The sequence below is a fragment of the Schistocerca cancellata genome, unplaced genomic scaffold (assembly GCF_023864275.1).
Source record: "Schistocerca cancellata isolate TAMUIC-IGC-003103 unplaced genomic scaffold, iqSchCanc2.1 HiC_scaffold_492, whole genome shotgun sequence".
Classification (NCBI taxonomy): domain Eukaryota; kingdom Metazoa; phylum Arthropoda; class Insecta; order Orthoptera; family Acrididae; genus Schistocerca; species Schistocerca cancellata.
In genome coordinates this window covers 37,335-50,792 of record NW_026046507.1, presented here as the reverse complement: position 1 = coordinate 50,792, position 13,458 = coordinate 37,335, and the positions used below count along the sequence as shown (strand labels likewise).

At 55.0% G+C, this 13,458-nt stretch overlaps 31 non-coding genes across 31 annotated transcripts; 6 read left to right on the top strand and 25 right to left on the bottom strand.

Annotated features, from left to right (window-relative positions):
- Nucleotides 1-179: 179 nt before the first annotated feature.
- Nucleotides 180-253, bottom strand: Trnai-aau (transfer RNA isoleucine (anticodon AAU)). The gene has a single exon. It is a non-coding gene; the product is annotated as a tRNA-Ile (tRNA).
- Nucleotides 254-451: 198 nt separating this feature from the next.
- Trnae-uuc (transfer RNA glutamic acid (anticodon UUC)) lies at nucleotides 452-523 on the bottom strand. Its single transcript has one exon. It is a non-coding gene; the product is annotated as a tRNA-Glu (tRNA).
- A 304-nt stretch (nucleotides 524-827) lies between these two features.
- Trnam-cau (transfer RNA methionine (anticodon CAU)) lies at nucleotides 828-900 on the bottom strand. The gene has a single exon. It is a non-coding gene; the product is annotated as a tRNA-Met (tRNA).
- A 380-nt stretch (nucleotides 901-1,280) lies between these two features.
- On the bottom strand, nucleotides 1,281-1,351 carry Trnag-gcc (transfer RNA glycine (anticodon GCC)). The gene has a single exon. It is a non-coding gene; the product is annotated as a tRNA-Gly (tRNA).
- Nucleotides 1,352-1,691: 340 nt separating this feature from the next.
- Nucleotides 1,692-1,763, top strand: Trnag-ucc (transfer RNA glycine (anticodon UCC)). Its single transcript has one exon. It is a non-coding gene; the product is annotated as a tRNA-Gly (tRNA).
- Nucleotides 1,764-2,367: 604 nt separating this feature from the next.
- On the bottom strand, nucleotides 2,368-2,441 carry Trnai-aau (transfer RNA isoleucine (anticodon AAU)). Its single transcript has one exon. It is a non-coding gene; the product is annotated as a tRNA-Ile (tRNA).
- Nucleotides 2,442-2,639: 198 nt separating this feature from the next.
- Trnae-uuc (transfer RNA glutamic acid (anticodon UUC)) lies at nucleotides 2,640-2,711 on the bottom strand. The gene has a single exon. It is a non-coding gene; the product is annotated as a tRNA-Glu (tRNA).
- A 304-nt stretch (nucleotides 2,712-3,015) lies between these two features.
- Trnam-cau (transfer RNA methionine (anticodon CAU)) lies at nucleotides 3,016-3,088 on the bottom strand. The gene has a single exon. It is a non-coding gene; the product is annotated as a tRNA-Met (tRNA).
- A 380-nt stretch (nucleotides 3,089-3,468) lies between these two features.
- Nucleotides 3,469-3,539, bottom strand: Trnag-gcc (transfer RNA glycine (anticodon GCC)). Its single transcript has one exon. It is a non-coding gene; the product is annotated as a tRNA-Gly (tRNA).
- Nucleotides 3,540-3,879: 340 nt separating this feature from the next.
- On the top strand, nucleotides 3,880-3,951 carry Trnag-ucc (transfer RNA glycine (anticodon UCC)). The gene has a single exon. It is a non-coding gene; the product is annotated as a tRNA-Gly (tRNA).
- Nucleotides 3,952-4,555: 604 nt separating this feature from the next.
- Nucleotides 4,556-4,629, bottom strand: Trnai-aau (transfer RNA isoleucine (anticodon AAU)). The gene has a single exon. It is a non-coding gene; the product is annotated as a tRNA-Ile (tRNA).
- Nucleotides 4,630-4,827: 198 nt separating this feature from the next.
- Nucleotides 4,828-4,899, bottom strand: Trnae-uuc (transfer RNA glutamic acid (anticodon UUC)). The gene has a single exon. It is a non-coding gene; the product is annotated as a tRNA-Glu (tRNA).
- Nucleotides 4,900-5,203: 304 nt separating this feature from the next.
- On the bottom strand, nucleotides 5,204-5,276 carry Trnam-cau (transfer RNA methionine (anticodon CAU)). The gene has a single exon. It is a non-coding gene; the product is annotated as a tRNA-Met (tRNA).
- Nucleotides 5,277-5,656: 380 nt separating this feature from the next.
- Nucleotides 5,657-5,727, bottom strand: Trnag-gcc (transfer RNA glycine (anticodon GCC)). The gene has a single exon. It is a non-coding gene; the product is annotated as a tRNA-Gly (tRNA).
- A 340-nt stretch (nucleotides 5,728-6,067) lies between these two features.
- Trnag-ucc (transfer RNA glycine (anticodon UCC)) lies at nucleotides 6,068-6,139 on the top strand. The gene has a single exon. It is a non-coding gene; the product is annotated as a tRNA-Gly (tRNA).
- A 604-nt stretch (nucleotides 6,140-6,743) lies between these two features.
- Nucleotides 6,744-6,817, bottom strand: Trnai-aau (transfer RNA isoleucine (anticodon AAU)). The gene has a single exon. It is a non-coding gene; the product is annotated as a tRNA-Ile (tRNA).
- A 198-nt stretch (nucleotides 6,818-7,015) lies between these two features.
- Nucleotides 7,016-7,087, bottom strand: Trnae-uuc (transfer RNA glutamic acid (anticodon UUC)). Its single transcript has one exon. It is a non-coding gene; the product is annotated as a tRNA-Glu (tRNA).
- Nucleotides 7,088-7,391: 304 nt separating this feature from the next.
- Nucleotides 7,392-7,464, bottom strand: Trnam-cau (transfer RNA methionine (anticodon CAU)). The gene has a single exon. It is a non-coding gene; the product is annotated as a tRNA-Met (tRNA).
- Nucleotides 7,465-7,844: 380 nt separating this feature from the next.
- Trnag-gcc (transfer RNA glycine (anticodon GCC)) lies at nucleotides 7,845-7,915 on the bottom strand. The gene has a single exon. It is a non-coding gene; the product is annotated as a tRNA-Gly (tRNA).
- Nucleotides 7,916-8,255: 340 nt separating this feature from the next.
- Trnag-ucc (transfer RNA glycine (anticodon UCC)) lies at nucleotides 8,256-8,327 on the top strand. Its single transcript has one exon. It is a non-coding gene; the product is annotated as a tRNA-Gly (tRNA).
- A 604-nt stretch (nucleotides 8,328-8,931) lies between these two features.
- On the bottom strand, nucleotides 8,932-9,005 carry Trnai-aau (transfer RNA isoleucine (anticodon AAU)). The gene has a single exon. It is a non-coding gene; the product is annotated as a tRNA-Ile (tRNA).
- A 198-nt stretch (nucleotides 9,006-9,203) lies between these two features.
- Nucleotides 9,204-9,275, bottom strand: Trnae-uuc (transfer RNA glutamic acid (anticodon UUC)). Its single transcript has one exon. It is a non-coding gene; the product is annotated as a tRNA-Glu (tRNA).
- Nucleotides 9,276-9,579: 304 nt separating this feature from the next.
- Nucleotides 9,580-9,652, bottom strand: Trnam-cau (transfer RNA methionine (anticodon CAU)). The gene has a single exon. It is a non-coding gene; the product is annotated as a tRNA-Met (tRNA).
- Nucleotides 9,653-10,032: 380 nt separating this feature from the next.
- On the bottom strand, nucleotides 10,033-10,103 carry Trnag-gcc (transfer RNA glycine (anticodon GCC)). The gene has a single exon. It is a non-coding gene; the product is annotated as a tRNA-Gly (tRNA).
- A 340-nt stretch (nucleotides 10,104-10,443) lies between these two features.
- Trnag-ucc (transfer RNA glycine (anticodon UCC)) lies at nucleotides 10,444-10,515 on the top strand. Its single transcript has one exon. It is a non-coding gene; the product is annotated as a tRNA-Gly (tRNA).
- Nucleotides 10,516-11,119: 604 nt separating this feature from the next.
- Trnai-aau (transfer RNA isoleucine (anticodon AAU)) lies at nucleotides 11,120-11,193 on the bottom strand. Its single transcript has one exon. It is a non-coding gene; the product is annotated as a tRNA-Ile (tRNA).
- A 198-nt stretch (nucleotides 11,194-11,391) lies between these two features.
- Trnae-uuc (transfer RNA glutamic acid (anticodon UUC)) lies at nucleotides 11,392-11,463 on the bottom strand. Its single transcript has one exon. It is a non-coding gene; the product is annotated as a tRNA-Glu (tRNA).
- A 304-nt stretch (nucleotides 11,464-11,767) lies between these two features.
- Trnam-cau (transfer RNA methionine (anticodon CAU)) lies at nucleotides 11,768-11,840 on the bottom strand. The gene has a single exon. It is a non-coding gene; the product is annotated as a tRNA-Met (tRNA).
- A 380-nt stretch (nucleotides 11,841-12,220) lies between these two features.
- Trnag-gcc (transfer RNA glycine (anticodon GCC)) lies at nucleotides 12,221-12,291 on the bottom strand. Its single transcript has one exon. It is a non-coding gene; the product is annotated as a tRNA-Gly (tRNA).
- Nucleotides 12,292-12,631: 340 nt separating this feature from the next.
- On the top strand, nucleotides 12,632-12,703 carry Trnag-ucc (transfer RNA glycine (anticodon UCC)). Its single transcript has one exon. It is a non-coding gene; the product is annotated as a tRNA-Gly (tRNA).
- Nucleotides 12,704-13,297: 594 nt separating this feature from the next.
- Nucleotides 13,298-13,371, bottom strand: Trnai-aau (transfer RNA isoleucine (anticodon AAU)). Its single transcript has one exon. It is a non-coding gene; the product is annotated as a tRNA-Ile (tRNA).
- Between the last annotated feature and the right edge of the window lie 87 nt (nucleotides 13,372-13,458).

Here is a 13,458-nt window from a genome sequence, read left to right as displayed (position 1 = left end):
CGTATGAGAACCAGTGTATTCAACATATGATGGCCATTGCCGAGTGAATGCTGTAGCGCTTCCCGACAAGTCGGGTTCGGATCCTCTGTCTGTCGGCTTCCACGCAGAGTGATGATCTTTTGGTCATCACACTCGCCAGCTGAAATCGGCGCTGCCTTTTCGTGGTAGTAAAAGCGTAGTGGCCCGTGGGGGGATCGAACCCACGACCTTCGCGTTATTAGCACGACGCTCTAACCAACTGAGCTAACGGGCCTCGACGGACGCAGATGCTCAGCCCCACGCTCGAAACATGTGGCATGAAGCCATACGCCATTTCTATGGTCGTCGTGTGTCTGCTTCCCTTGTCTGTATCCTGCTGACGCTCACGAAACAGTAGCTATATTGCGAGCAGGACGGGAAACGGCAGTTCGGACAGCTCAAACTTGTCACGATTCGTGTGGGAAAAATTCCGTTCCGGTACCGGGAATCGAACCCGGGCCTCCTGGGTGAAAGCCAGGTATCCTAGCCACTAGACCACACCGGACGTGGGAGCTCACTCGACGGTTCGGACGGTCGCTTGGCGCATTTCGTGTCGAGTCCCGCGTCGTCGCCCTTCTCTCTTTGCGAGCATCTTTGCGCATACTGACTGGCAAGGCGCGCACCTCAAACGTCGCAGAGCAATGCTTTTGGCTTCATGCTCTGCTGGGAGAAGAGGAAAAGGGAAGCTGTAAGTAGCAATAACAAGGAGTAAACATTTTCCCGCTGAAGCGTTGAAACGTCGTGGATAACAAACAAGAAATAAGTTGGTGCCCTAGCAACAGCACCACCATCAGTCACAGAAAATTAAATGCCTCGGGTGAGGATCGAACTCACGACCTTAAGATTATGAGACTTACGCGCTGCCTACTGCGCTACCGAGGCACGGGTGCACCGCTTGCCCTCGAAAATAGGTAAACCCTGTACCCAATATTAGACGTAGAGACACTGTACTTCCTGGATAACGTGTTCTGTTACTACACGTGCATTGCCGGCCCATTTGATTGCGGTGTTGCTGCAGCTGTTGCAACGATAGGCAGCACTCCTTGTCGTTAAAGTTCAGTGCCTCGGAGGCACCTGGACACAGCAACTTGTGAGGCCAGGCCGGCGCTAGTCTGTAGAACATGATGCGAGCGTCCTAGTGGGGACCCGCGAGTGCTGCGTTCTCGGTTCTTCTCAAGGGAATCCAGCTATATATTCTTGTGGATCGTGCATCTCAAGCGCGCAAGCCACACGGCAGCACTATCGCGGGAAAAGCAAAATGATGCATCGGCCGGGAATCGAACCCGGGCCGCCCGCGTGGCAGGCGAGCATTCTACCACTGAACCACCGATGCTCGGGTCGGTAGTAAGTTCACGCTGCTTCCCGAGCGCATGTCGCAAGGGAAAGTGGGACTGCCGTCGAGCGCCGTAGCATTCTGTCGAGAAGATGCTGCAGACGCTGAATCCTGCACTGCACTGCTTAAAAATGCCGCCAGAACGCGGTCCTCTGCGTACTCTTGCGTCGCCGGCGCCGACTCTTGCCAAAGGATGCGAAGTGTGCGTGGATACGCCGTCCGAATGCAACTGGATGTGTTCCCCTAGCCTACCTCGAAATGCGCCTGCAGGTACGATCACCTTCGGCCGCTGCCGACAGGCGGGAAGCCGACACCGCGCGGCGTCGGGGCGCTCGCTTGTGCGGTGGTGGTGTAATGGTCAGCATAGTTGCCTTCCAAGCAGTTGATCCGGGTTCGATTCCCGGCCACCGCAGCAGGCTTTTAATTTCGCGTATGAGTACTTTTGCCACGCGCCCTTACATTCATGTTTTGCCGCCTCTTACTCGCTGCAGACCAGCCTATAGATAGTGTGTCTCGACTTGTCTCGACTTTGCTCAGCTGACGCGAGAGCTGACGCTCTCCAATCGGCCTATATCAAAACGACAAGCACGAGAAACGACTGAGAGAGGTAAGGAGAGGCGAGGCGAGGCGATGGACACACAGCACGCCCCTTCATTTCACGGTGGCGTCTCCCTGACCGAATCGGGCTGTAGCTCCGAAAACAAAGGAGAAAGAAAAATAGGAAGCGAAACTGCCAACAGCACCCTGTGTTCCCATGCGCTCGCCCGCCCAAGTACTGACAAGGGCCAAAGTTGTTACATATCGGCAATCGGACACTTTCTTTCATTTTCTCTTTATCGTATGAGAACCAGTGTATTCAACATATGATGGCCATTGCCGAGTGAATGCTGTAGCGCTTCCCGACAAGTCGGGTTCGGATCCTCTGTCTGTCGGCTTCCACGCAGAGTGATGATCTTTTGGTCATCACACTCGCCAGCTGAAATCGGCGCTGCCTTTTCGTGGTAGTAAAAGCGTAGTGGCCCGTGGGGGGATCGAACCCACGACCTTCGCGTTATTAGCACGACGCTCTAACCAACTGAGCTAGCGGGCCTCGACGGACGCAGATGCTCAGCCCCACGCTCGAAACATGTGGCATGAAGCCATACGCCATTTCTATGGTCGTCGTGTGTCTGCTTCCCTTGTCTGTATCCTGCTGACGCTCACGAAACAGTAGCTATATTGCGAGCAGGACGGGAAACGGCAGTTCGGACAGCTCAAACTTGTCACGATTCGTGTGGGAAAAATTCCGTTCCGGTACCGGGAATCGAACCCGGGCCTCCTGGGTGAAAGCCAGGTATCCTAGCCACTAGACCACACCGGACGTGGGAGCTCACTCGACGGTTCGGACGGTCGCTTGGCGCATTTCGTGTCGAGTCCCGCGTCGTCGCCCTTCTCTCTTTGCGAGCATCTTTGCGCATACTGACTGGCAAGGCGCGCACCTCAAACGTCGCAGAGCAATGCTTTTGGCTTCATGCTCTGCTGGGAGAAGAGGAAAAGGGAAGCTGTAAGTAGCAATAACAAGGAGTAAACATTTTCCCGCTGAAGCGTTGAAACGTCGTGGATAACAAACAAGAAATAAGTTGGTGCCCTAGCAACAGCACCACCATCAGTCACAGAAAATTAAATGCCCCGGGTGAGGATCGAACTCACGACCTTAAGATTATGAGACTTACGCGCTGCCTACTGCGCTACCGAGGCACGGGTGCACCGCTTGCCCTCGAAAATAGGTAAACCCTGTACCCAATATTAGACGTAGAGACACTGTACTTCCTGGATAACGTGTTCTGTTACTACACGTGCATTGCCGGCCCATTTGATTGCGGTGTTGCTGCAGCTGTTGCAACGATAGGCAGCACTCCTTGTCGTTAAAGTTCAGTGCCTCGGAGGCACCTGGACACAGCAACTTGTGAGGCCAGGCCGGCGCTAGTCTGTAGAACATGATGCGAGCGTCCTAGTGGGGACCCGCGAGTGCTGCGTTCTCGGTTCTTCTCAAGGGAATCCAGCTATATATTCTTGTGGATCGTGCATCTCAAGCGCGCAAGCCACACGGCAGCACTATCGCGGGAAAAGCAAAATGATGCATCGGCCGGGAATCGAACCCGGGCCGCCCGCGTGGCAGGCGAGCATTCTACCACTGAACCACCGATGCTCGGGTCGGTAGTAAGTTCACGCTGCTTCCCGAGCGCATGTCGCAAGGGAAAGTGGGACTGCCGTCGAGCGCCGTAGCATTCTGTCGAGAAGATGCTGCAGACGCTGAATCCTGCACTGCACTGCTTAAAAATGCCGCCAGAACGCGGTCCTCTGCGTACTCTTGCGTCGCCGGCGCCGACTCTTGCCAAAGGATGCGAAGTGTGCGTGGATACGCCGTCCGAATGCAACTGGATGTGTTCCCCTAGCCTACCTCGAAATGCGCCTGCAGGTACGATCACCTTCGGCCGCTGCCGACAGGCGGGAAGCCGACACCGCGCGGCGTCGGGGCGCTCGCTTGTGCGGTGGTGGTGTAATGGTCAGCATAGTTGCCTTCCAAGCAGTTGATCCGGGTTCGATTCCCGGCCACCGCAGCAGGCTTTTAATTTCGCGTATGAGTACTTTTGCCACGCGCCCTTACATTCATGTTTTGCCGCCTCTTACTCGCTGCAGACCAGCCTATAGATAGTGTGTCTCGACTTGTCTCGACTTTGCTCAGCTGACGCGAGAGCTGACGCTCTCCAATCGGCCTATATCAAAACGACAAGCACGAGAAACGACTGAGAGAGGTAAGGAGAGGCGAGGCGAGGCGATGGACACACAGCACGCCCCTTCATTTCACGGTGGCGTCTCCCTGACCGAATCGGGCTGTAGCTCCGAAAACAAAGGAGAAAGAAAAATAGGAAGCGAAACTGCCAACAGCACCCTGTGTTCCCATGCGCTCGCCCGCCCAAGTACTGACAAGGGCCAAAGTTGTTACATATCGGCAATCGGACACTTTCTTTCATTTTCTCTTTATCGTATGAGAACCAGTGTATTCAACATATGATGGCCATTGCCGAGTGAATGCTGTAGCGCTTCCCGACAAGTCGGGTTCGGATCCTCTGTCTGTCGGCTTCCACGCAGAGTGATGATCTTTTGGTCATCACACTCGCCAGCTGAAATCGGCGCTGCCTTTTCGTGGTAGTAAAAGCGTAGTGGCCCGTGGGGGGATCGAACCCACGACCTTCGCGTTATTAGCACGACGCTCTAACCAACTGAGCTAACGGGCCTCGACGGACGCAGATGCTCAGCCCCACGCTCGAAACATGTGGCATGAAGCCATACGCCATTTCTATGGTCGTCGTGTGTCTGCTTCCCTTGTCTGTATCCTGCTGACGCTCACGAAACAGTAGCTATATTGCGAGCAGGACGGGAAACGGCAGTTCGGACAGCTCAAACTTGTCACGATTCGTGTGGGAAAAATTCCGTTCCGGTACCGGGAATCGAACCCGGGCCTCCTGGGTGAAAGCCAGGTATCCTAGCCACTAGACCACACCGGACGTGGGAGCTCACTCGACGGTTCGGACGGTCGCTTGGCGCATTTCGTGTCGAGTCCCGCGTCGTCGCCCTTCTCTCTTTGCGAGCATCTTTGCGCATACTGACTGGCAAGGCGCGCACCTCAAACGTCGCAGAGCAATGCTTTTGGCTTCATGCTCTGCTGGGAGAAGAGGAAAAGGGAAGCTGTAAGTAGCAATAACAAGGAGTAAACATTTTCCCGCTGAAGCGTTGAAACGTCGTGGATAACAAACAAGAAATAAGTTGGTGCCCTAGCAACAGCACCACCATCAGTCACAGAAAATTAAATGCCCCGGGTGAGGATCGAACTCACGACCTTAAGATTATGAGACTTACGCGCTGCCTACTGCGCTACCGAGGCACGGGTGCACCGCTTGCCCTCGAAAATAGGTAAACCCTGTACCCAATATTAGACGTAGAGACACTGTACTTCCTGGATAACGTGTTCTGTTACTACACGTGCATTGCCGGCCCATTTGATTGCGGTGTTGCTGCAGCTGTTGCAACGATAGGCAGCACTCCTTGTCGTTAAAGTTCAGTGCCTCGGAGGCACCTGGACACAGCAACTTGTGAGGCCAGGCCGGCGCTAGTCTGTAGAACATGATGCGAGCGTCCTAGTGGGGACCCGCGAGTGCTGCGTTCTCGGTTCTTCTCAAGGGAATCCAGCTATATATTCTTGTGGATCGTGCATCTCAAGCGCGCAAGCCACACGGCAGCACTATCGCGGGAAAAGCAAAATGATGCATCGGCCGGGAATCGAACCCGGGCCGCCCGCGTGGCAGGCGAGCATTCTACCACTGAACCACCGATGCTCGGGTCGGTAGTAAGTTCACGCTGCTTCCCGAGCGCATGTCGCAAGGGAAAGTGGGACTGCCGTCGAGCGCCGTAGCATTCTGTCGAGAAGATGCTGCAGACGCTGAATCCTGCACTGCACTGCTTAAAAATGCCGCCAGAACGCGGTCCTCTGCGTACTCTTGCGTCGCCGGCGCCGACTCTTGCCAAAGGATGCGAAGTGTGCGTGGATACGCCGTCCGAATGCAACTGGATGTGTTCCCCTAGCCTACCTCGAAATGCGCCTGCAGGTACGATCACCTTCGGCCGCTGCCGACAGGCGGGAAGCCGACACCGCGCGGCGTCGGGGCGCTCGCTTGTGCGGTGGTGGTGTAATGGTCAGCATAGTTGCCTTCCAAGCAGTTGATCCGGGTTCGATTCCCGGCCACCGCAGCAGGCTTTTAATTTCGCGTATGAGTACTTTTGCCACGCGCCCTTACATTCATGTTTTGCCGCCTCTTACTCGCTGCAGACCAGCCTATAGATAGTGTGTCTCGACTTGTCTCGACTTTGCTCAGCTGACGCGAGAGCTGACGCTCTCCAATCGGCCTATATCAAAACGACAAGCACGAGAAACGACTGAGAGAGGTAAGGAGAGGCGAGGCGAGGCGATGGACACACAGCACGCCCCTTCATTTCACGGTGGCGTCTCCCTGACCGAATCGGGCTGTAGCTCCGAAAACAAAGGAGAAAGAAAAATAGGAAGCGAAACTGCCAACAGCACCCTGTGTTCCCATGCGCTCGCCCGCCCAAGTACTGACAAGGGCCAAAGTTGTTACATATCGGCAATCGGACACTTTCTTTCATTTTCTCTTTATCGTATGAGAACCAGTGTATTCAACATATGATGGCCATTGCCGAGTGAATGCTGTAGCGCTTCCCGACAAGTCGGGTTCGGATCCTCTGTCTGTCGGCTTCCACGCAGAGTGATGATCTTTTGGTCATCACACTCGCCAGCTGAAATCGGCGCTGCCTTTTCGTGGTAGTAAAAGCGTAGTGGCCCGTGGGGGGATCGAACCCACGACCTTCGCGTTATTAGCACGACGCTCTAACCAACTGAGCTAACGGGCCTCGACGGACGCAGATGCTCAGCCCCACGCTCGAAACATGTGGCATGAAGCCATACGCCATTTCTATGGTCGTCGTGTGTCTGCTTCCCTTGTCTGTATCCTGCTGACGCTCACGAAACAGTAGCTATATTGCGAGCAGGACGGGAAACGGCAGTTCGGACAGCTCAAACTTGTCACGATTCGTGTGGGAAAAATTCCGTTCCGGTACCGGGAATCGAACCCGGGCCTCCTGGGTGAAAGCCAGGTATCCTAGCCACTAGACCACACCGGACGTGGGAGCTCACTCGACGGTTCGGACGGTCGCTTGGCGCATTTCGTGTCGAGTCCCGCGTCGTCGCCCTTCTCTCTTTGCGAGCATCTTTGCGCATACTGACTGGCAAGGCGCGCACCTCAAACGTCGCAGAGCAATGCTTTTGGCTTCATGCTCTGCTGGGAGAAGAGGAAAAGGGAAGCTGTAAGTAGCAATAACAAGGAGTAAACATTTTCCCGCTGAAGCGTTGAAACGTCGTGGATAACAAACAAGAAATAAGTTGGTGCCCTAGCAACAGCACCACCATCAGTCACAGAAAATTAAATGCCCCGGGTGAGGATCGAACTCACGACCTTAAGATTATGAGACTTACGCGCTGCCTACTGCGCTACCGAGGCACGGGTGCACCGCTTGCCCTCGAAAATAGGTAAACCCTGTACCCAATATTAGACGTAGAGACACTGTACTTCCTGGATAACGTGTTCTGTTACTACACGTGCATTGCCGGCCCATTTGATTGCGGTGTTGCTGCAGCTGTTGCAACGATAGGCAGCACTCCTTGTCGTTAAAGTTCAGTGCCTCGGAGGCACCTGGACACAGCAACTTGTGAGGCCAGGCCGGCGCTAGTCTGTAGAACATGATGCGAGCGTCCTAGTGGGGACCCGCGAGTGCTGCGTTCTCGGTTCTTCTCAAGGGAATCCAGCTATATATTCTTGTGGATCGTGCATCTCAAGCGCGCAAGCCACACGGCAGCACTATCGCGGGAAAAGCAAAATGATGCATCGGCCGGGAATCGAACCCGGGCCGCCCGCGTGGCAGGCGAGCATTCTACCACTGAACCACCGATGCTCGGGTCGGTAGTAAGTTCACGCTGCTTCCCGAGCGCATGTCGCAAGGGAAAGTGGGACTGCCGTCGAGCGCCGTAGCATTCTGTCGAGAAGATGCTGCAGACGCTGAATCCTGCACTGCACTGCTTAAAAATGCCGCCAGAACGCGGTCCTCTGCGTACTCTTGCGTCGCCGGCGCCGACTCTTGCCAAAGGATGCGAAGTGTGCGTGGATACGCCGTCCGAATGCAACTGGATGTGTTCCCCTAGCCTACCTCGAAATGCGCCTGCAGGTACGATCACCTTCGGCCGCTGCCGACAGGCGGGAAGCCGACACCGCGCGGCGTCGGGGCGCTCGCTTGTGCGGTGGTGGTGTAATGGTCAGCATAGTTGCCTTCCAAGCAGTTGATCCGGGTTCGATTCCCGGCCACCGCAGCAGGCTTTTAATTTCGCGTATGAGTACTTTTGCCACGCGCCCTTACATTCATGTTTTGCCGCCTCTTACTCGCTGCAGACCAGCCTATAGATAGTGTGTCTCGACTTGTCTCGACTTTGCTCAGCTGACGCGAGAGCTGACGCTCTCCAATCGGCCTATATCAAAACGACAAGCACGAGAAACGACTGAGAGAGGTAAGGAGAGGCGAGGCGAGGCGATGGACACACAGCACGCCCCTTCATTTCACGGTGGCGTCTCCCTGACCGAATCGGGCTGTAGCTCCGAAAACAAAGGAGAAAGAAAAATAGGAAGCGAAACTGCCAACAGCACCCTGTGTTCCCATGCGCTCGCCCGCCCAAGTACTGACAAGGGCCAAAGTTGTTACATATCGGCAATCGGACACTTTCTTTCATTTTCTCTTTATCGTATGAGAACCAGTGTATTCAACATATGATGGCCATTGCCGAGTGAATGCTGTAGCGCTTCCCGACAAGTCGGGTTCGGATCCTCTGTCTGTCGGCTTCCACGCAGAGTGATGATCTTTTGGTCATCACACTCGCCAGCTGAAATCGGCGCTGCCTTTTCGTGGTAGTAAAAGCGTAGTGGCCCGTGGGGGGATCGAACCCACGACCTTCGCGTTATTAGCACGACGCTCTAACCAACTGAGCTAACGGGCCTCGACGGACGCAGATGCTCAGCCCCACGCTCGAAACATGTGGCATGAAGCCATACGCCATTTCTATGGTCGTCGTGTGTCTGCTTCCCTTGTCTGTATCCTGCTGACGCTCACGAAACAGTAGCTATATTGCGAGCAGGACGGGAAACGGCAGTTCGGACAGCTCAAACTTGTCACGATTCGTGTGGGAAAAATTCCGTTCCGGTACCGGGAATCGAACCCGGGCCTCCTGGGTGAAAGCCAGGTATCCTAGCCACTAGACCACACCGGACGTGGGAGCTCACTCGACGGTTCGGACGGTCGCTTGGCGCATTTCGTGTCGAGTCCCGCGTCGTCGCCCTTCTCTCTTTGCGAGCATCTTTGCGCATACTGACTGGCAAGGCGCGCACCTCAAACGTCGCAGAGCAATGCTTTTGGCTTCATGCTCTGCTGGGAGAAGAGGAAAAGGGAAGCTGTAAGTAGCAATAACAAGGAGTAAACATTTTCCCGCTGAAGCGTTGAAACGTCGTGGATAACAAACAAGAAATAAGTTGGTGCCCTAGCAACAGCACCACCATCAGTCACAGAAAATTAAATGCCCCGGGTGAGGATCGAACTCACGACCTTAAGATTATGAGACTTACGCGCTGCCTACTGCGCTACCGAGGCACGGGTGCACCGCTTGCCCTCGAAAATAGGTAAACCCTGTACCCAATATTAGACGTAGAGACACTGTACTTCCTGGATAACGTGTTCTGTTACTACACGTGCATTGCCGGCCCATTTGATTGCGGTGTTGCTGCAGCTGTTGCAACGATAGGCAGCACTCCTTGTCGTTAAAGTTCAGTGCCTCGGAGGCACCTGGACACAGCAACTTGTGAGGCCAGGCCGGCGCTAGTCTGTAGAACATGATGCGAGCGTCCTAGTGGGGACCCGCGAGTGCTGCGTTCTCGGTTCTTCTCAAGGGAATCCAGCTATATATTCTTGTGGATCGTGCATCTCAAGCGCGCAAGCCACACGGCAGCACTATCGCGGGAAAAGCAAAATGATGCATCGGCCGGGAATCGAACCCGGGCCGCCCGCGTGGCAGGCGAGCATTCTACCACTGAACCACCGATGCTCGGGTCGGTAGTAAGTTCACGCTGCTTCCCGAGCGCATGTCGCAAGGGAAAGTGGGACTGCCGTCGAGCGCCGTAGCATTCTGTCGAGAAGATGCTGCAGACGCTGAATCCTGCACTGCACTGCTTAAAAATGCCGCCAGAACGCGGTCCTCTGCGTACTCTTGCGTCGCCGGCGCCGACTCTTGCCAAAGGATGCGAAGTGTGCGTGGATACGCCGTCCGAATGCAACTGGATGTGTTCCCCTAGCCTACCTCGAAATGCGCCTGCAGGTACGATCACCTTCGGCCGCTGCCGACAGGCGGGAAGCCGACACCGCGCGGCGTCGGGGCGCTCGCTTGTGCGGTGGTGGTGTAATGGTCAGCATAGTTGCCTTCCAAGCAGTTGATCCGGGTTCGATTCCCGGCCACCGCAGCAGGCTTTTAATTTCGCGTATGAGTACTTTTGCCACGCGCCCTTACATTCATGTTTTGCCGCCTCTTACTCGCTGCAGACCAGCCTATAGATAGTGTGTCTCGACTTGTCTCGACTTTGCTCAGCTGACGCGAGAGCTGACGCTCTCCAATCGGCCTATATCAAAACGACAAGCACGAGAAACGACTGAGAGAGGTAAGGAGAGGCGAGGCGAGGCGATGGACACACAGCACGCCCCTTCATTTCACGGTGGCGTCTCCCTGACCGAATCGGGCTGTAGCTCCGAAAACAAAGGAGAAAGAAAAATAGGAAGCGAAACTGCCAACAGCACCCTGTGTTCCCATGCGCTCGCCCGCCCAAGTACTGACAAGGGCCAAAGTTGTTACATATCGGCAATCGGACACTTTCTTTCATTTTCTCTTTATCGTATGAGAACCAGTGTATTCAACATATGATGGCCATTGCCGAGTGAATGCTGTAGCGCTTCCCGACAAGTCGGGTTCGGATCCTCTGTCTGTCGGCTTCCACGCAGAGTGATGATCTTTTGGTCATCACACTCGCCAGCTGAAATCGGCGCTGCCTTTTCGTGGTAGTAAAAGCGTAGTGGCCCGTGGGGGGATCGAACCCACGACCTTCGCGTTATTAGCACGACGCTCTAACCAACTGAGCTAACGGGCCTCGACGGACGCAGATGCTCAGCCCCACGCTCGAAACATGTGGCATGAAGCCATACGCCATTTCTATGGTCGTCGTGTGTCTGCTTCCCTTGTCTGTATCCTGCTGACGCTCACGAAACAGTAGCTATATTGCGAGCAGGACGGGAAACGGCAGTTCGGACAGCTCAAACTTGTCACGATTCGTGTGGGAAAAATTCCGTTCCGGTACCGGGAATCGAACCCGGGCCTCCTGGGTGAAAGCCAGGTATCCTAGCCACTAGACCACACCGGACGTGGGAGCTCACTCGACGGTTCGGACGGTCGCTTGGCGCATTTCGTGTCGAGTCCCGCGTCGTCGCCCTTCTCTCTTTGCGAGCATCTTTGCGCATACTGACTGGCAAGGCGCGCACCTCAAACGTCGCAGAGCAATGCTTTTGGCTTCATGCTCTGCTGGGAGAAGAGGAAAAGGGAAGCTGTAAGTAGCAATAACAAGGAGTAAACATTTTCCCGCTGAAGCGTTGAAACGTCGTGGATAACAAACAAGAAATAAGTTGGTGCCCTAGCAACAGCACCACCATCAGTCACAGAAAATTAAATGCACCGGGTGAGGATCGAACTCACGACCTTAAGATTATGAGACTTACGCGCTGCCTACTGCGCTACCGAGGCACGGGTGCACCGCTTGCCCTCGAAAATAGGTAAACCCTGTACCCAATATTAGACGTAGAGACACTGTACTTCCTGGATAACGTGTTCTGTTACTACACGTGCATTGCCGGCCCATTTGATTGCGGTGTTGCTGCAGCTGTTGCAACGATAGGCAGCACTCCTTGTCGTTAAAGTTCAGTGCCTCGGAGGCACCTGGACACAGCAACTTGTGAGGCCAGGCCGGCGCTAGTCTGTAGAACATGATGCGAGCGTCCTAGTGGGGACCCGCGAGTGCTGCGTTCTCGGTTCTTCTCAAGGGAATCCAGCTATATATTCTTGTGGATCGTGCATCTCAAGCGCGCAAGCCACACGGCAGCACTATCGCGGGAAAAGCAAAATGATGCATCGGCCGGGAATCGAACCCGGGCCGCCCGCGTGGCAGGCGAGCATTCTACCACTGAACCACCGATGCTCGGGTCGGTAGTAAGTTCACGCTGCTTCCCGAGCGCATGTCGCAAGGGAAAGTGGGACTGCCGTCGAGCGCCGTAGCATTCTGTCGAGAAGATGCTGCAGACGCTGAATCCTGCACTGCACTGCTTAAAAATGCCGCCAGAACGCGGTCCTCTGCGTACTCTTGCGTCGCCGGCGCCGACTCTTGCCAAAGGATGCGAAGTGTGCGTGGATACGCCGTCCGAATGCAACTGGATGTGTTCCCCTAGCCTACCTCGAAATGCGCCTGCAGGTACGATCACCTTCGGCCGCTGCCGACAGGCGGGAAGCCGACACCGCGCGGCGTCGGGGCGCTCGCTTGTGCGGTGGTGGTGTAATGGTCAGCATAGTTGCCTTCCAAGCAGTTGATCCGGGTTCGATTCCCGGCCACCGCAGCAGGCTTTTAATTTCGCGTATGAGTACTTTTGCCACGCGCCCTTACATTCATGTTTTGCCGCCTCTTACTCGCTGCAGACCAGCCTATAGATAGTGTGTCTCGACTTTGCTCAGCTGACGCGAGAGCTGACGCTCTCCAATCGGCCTATATCAAAACGACAAGCACGAGAAACGACTGAGAGAGGTAAGGAGAGGCGAGGCGAGGCGATGGACACACAGCACGCCCCTTCATTTCACGGTGGCGTCTCCCTGACCGAATCGGGCTGTAGCTCCGAAAACAAAGGAGAAAGAAAAATAGGAAGCGAAACTGCCAACAGCACCCTGTGTTCCCATGCGCTCGCCCGCCCAAGTACTGACAAGGGCCAAAGTTGTTACATATCGGCAATCGGACACTTTCTTTCATTTTCTCTTTATCGTATGAGAACCAGTGTATTCAACATATGATGGCCATTGCCGAGTGAATGCTGTAGCGCTTCCCGACAAGTCGGGTTCGGATCCTCTGTCTGTCGGCTTCCACGCAGAGTGATGATCTTTTGGTCATCACACTCGCCAGCTGAAATCGGCGCTGCCTTTTCGTGGTAGTAAAAGCGTAGTGGCCCGTGGGGGGATCGAACCCACGACCTTCGCGTTATTAGCACGACGCTCTAACCAACTGAGCTAACGGGCCTCGACGGACGCAGATGCTCAGCCCCACGCTCGAAACATGTGGCATGAAGCCATACGCCATTTCTATGGTCGTCGTGTGTCTGCTTCC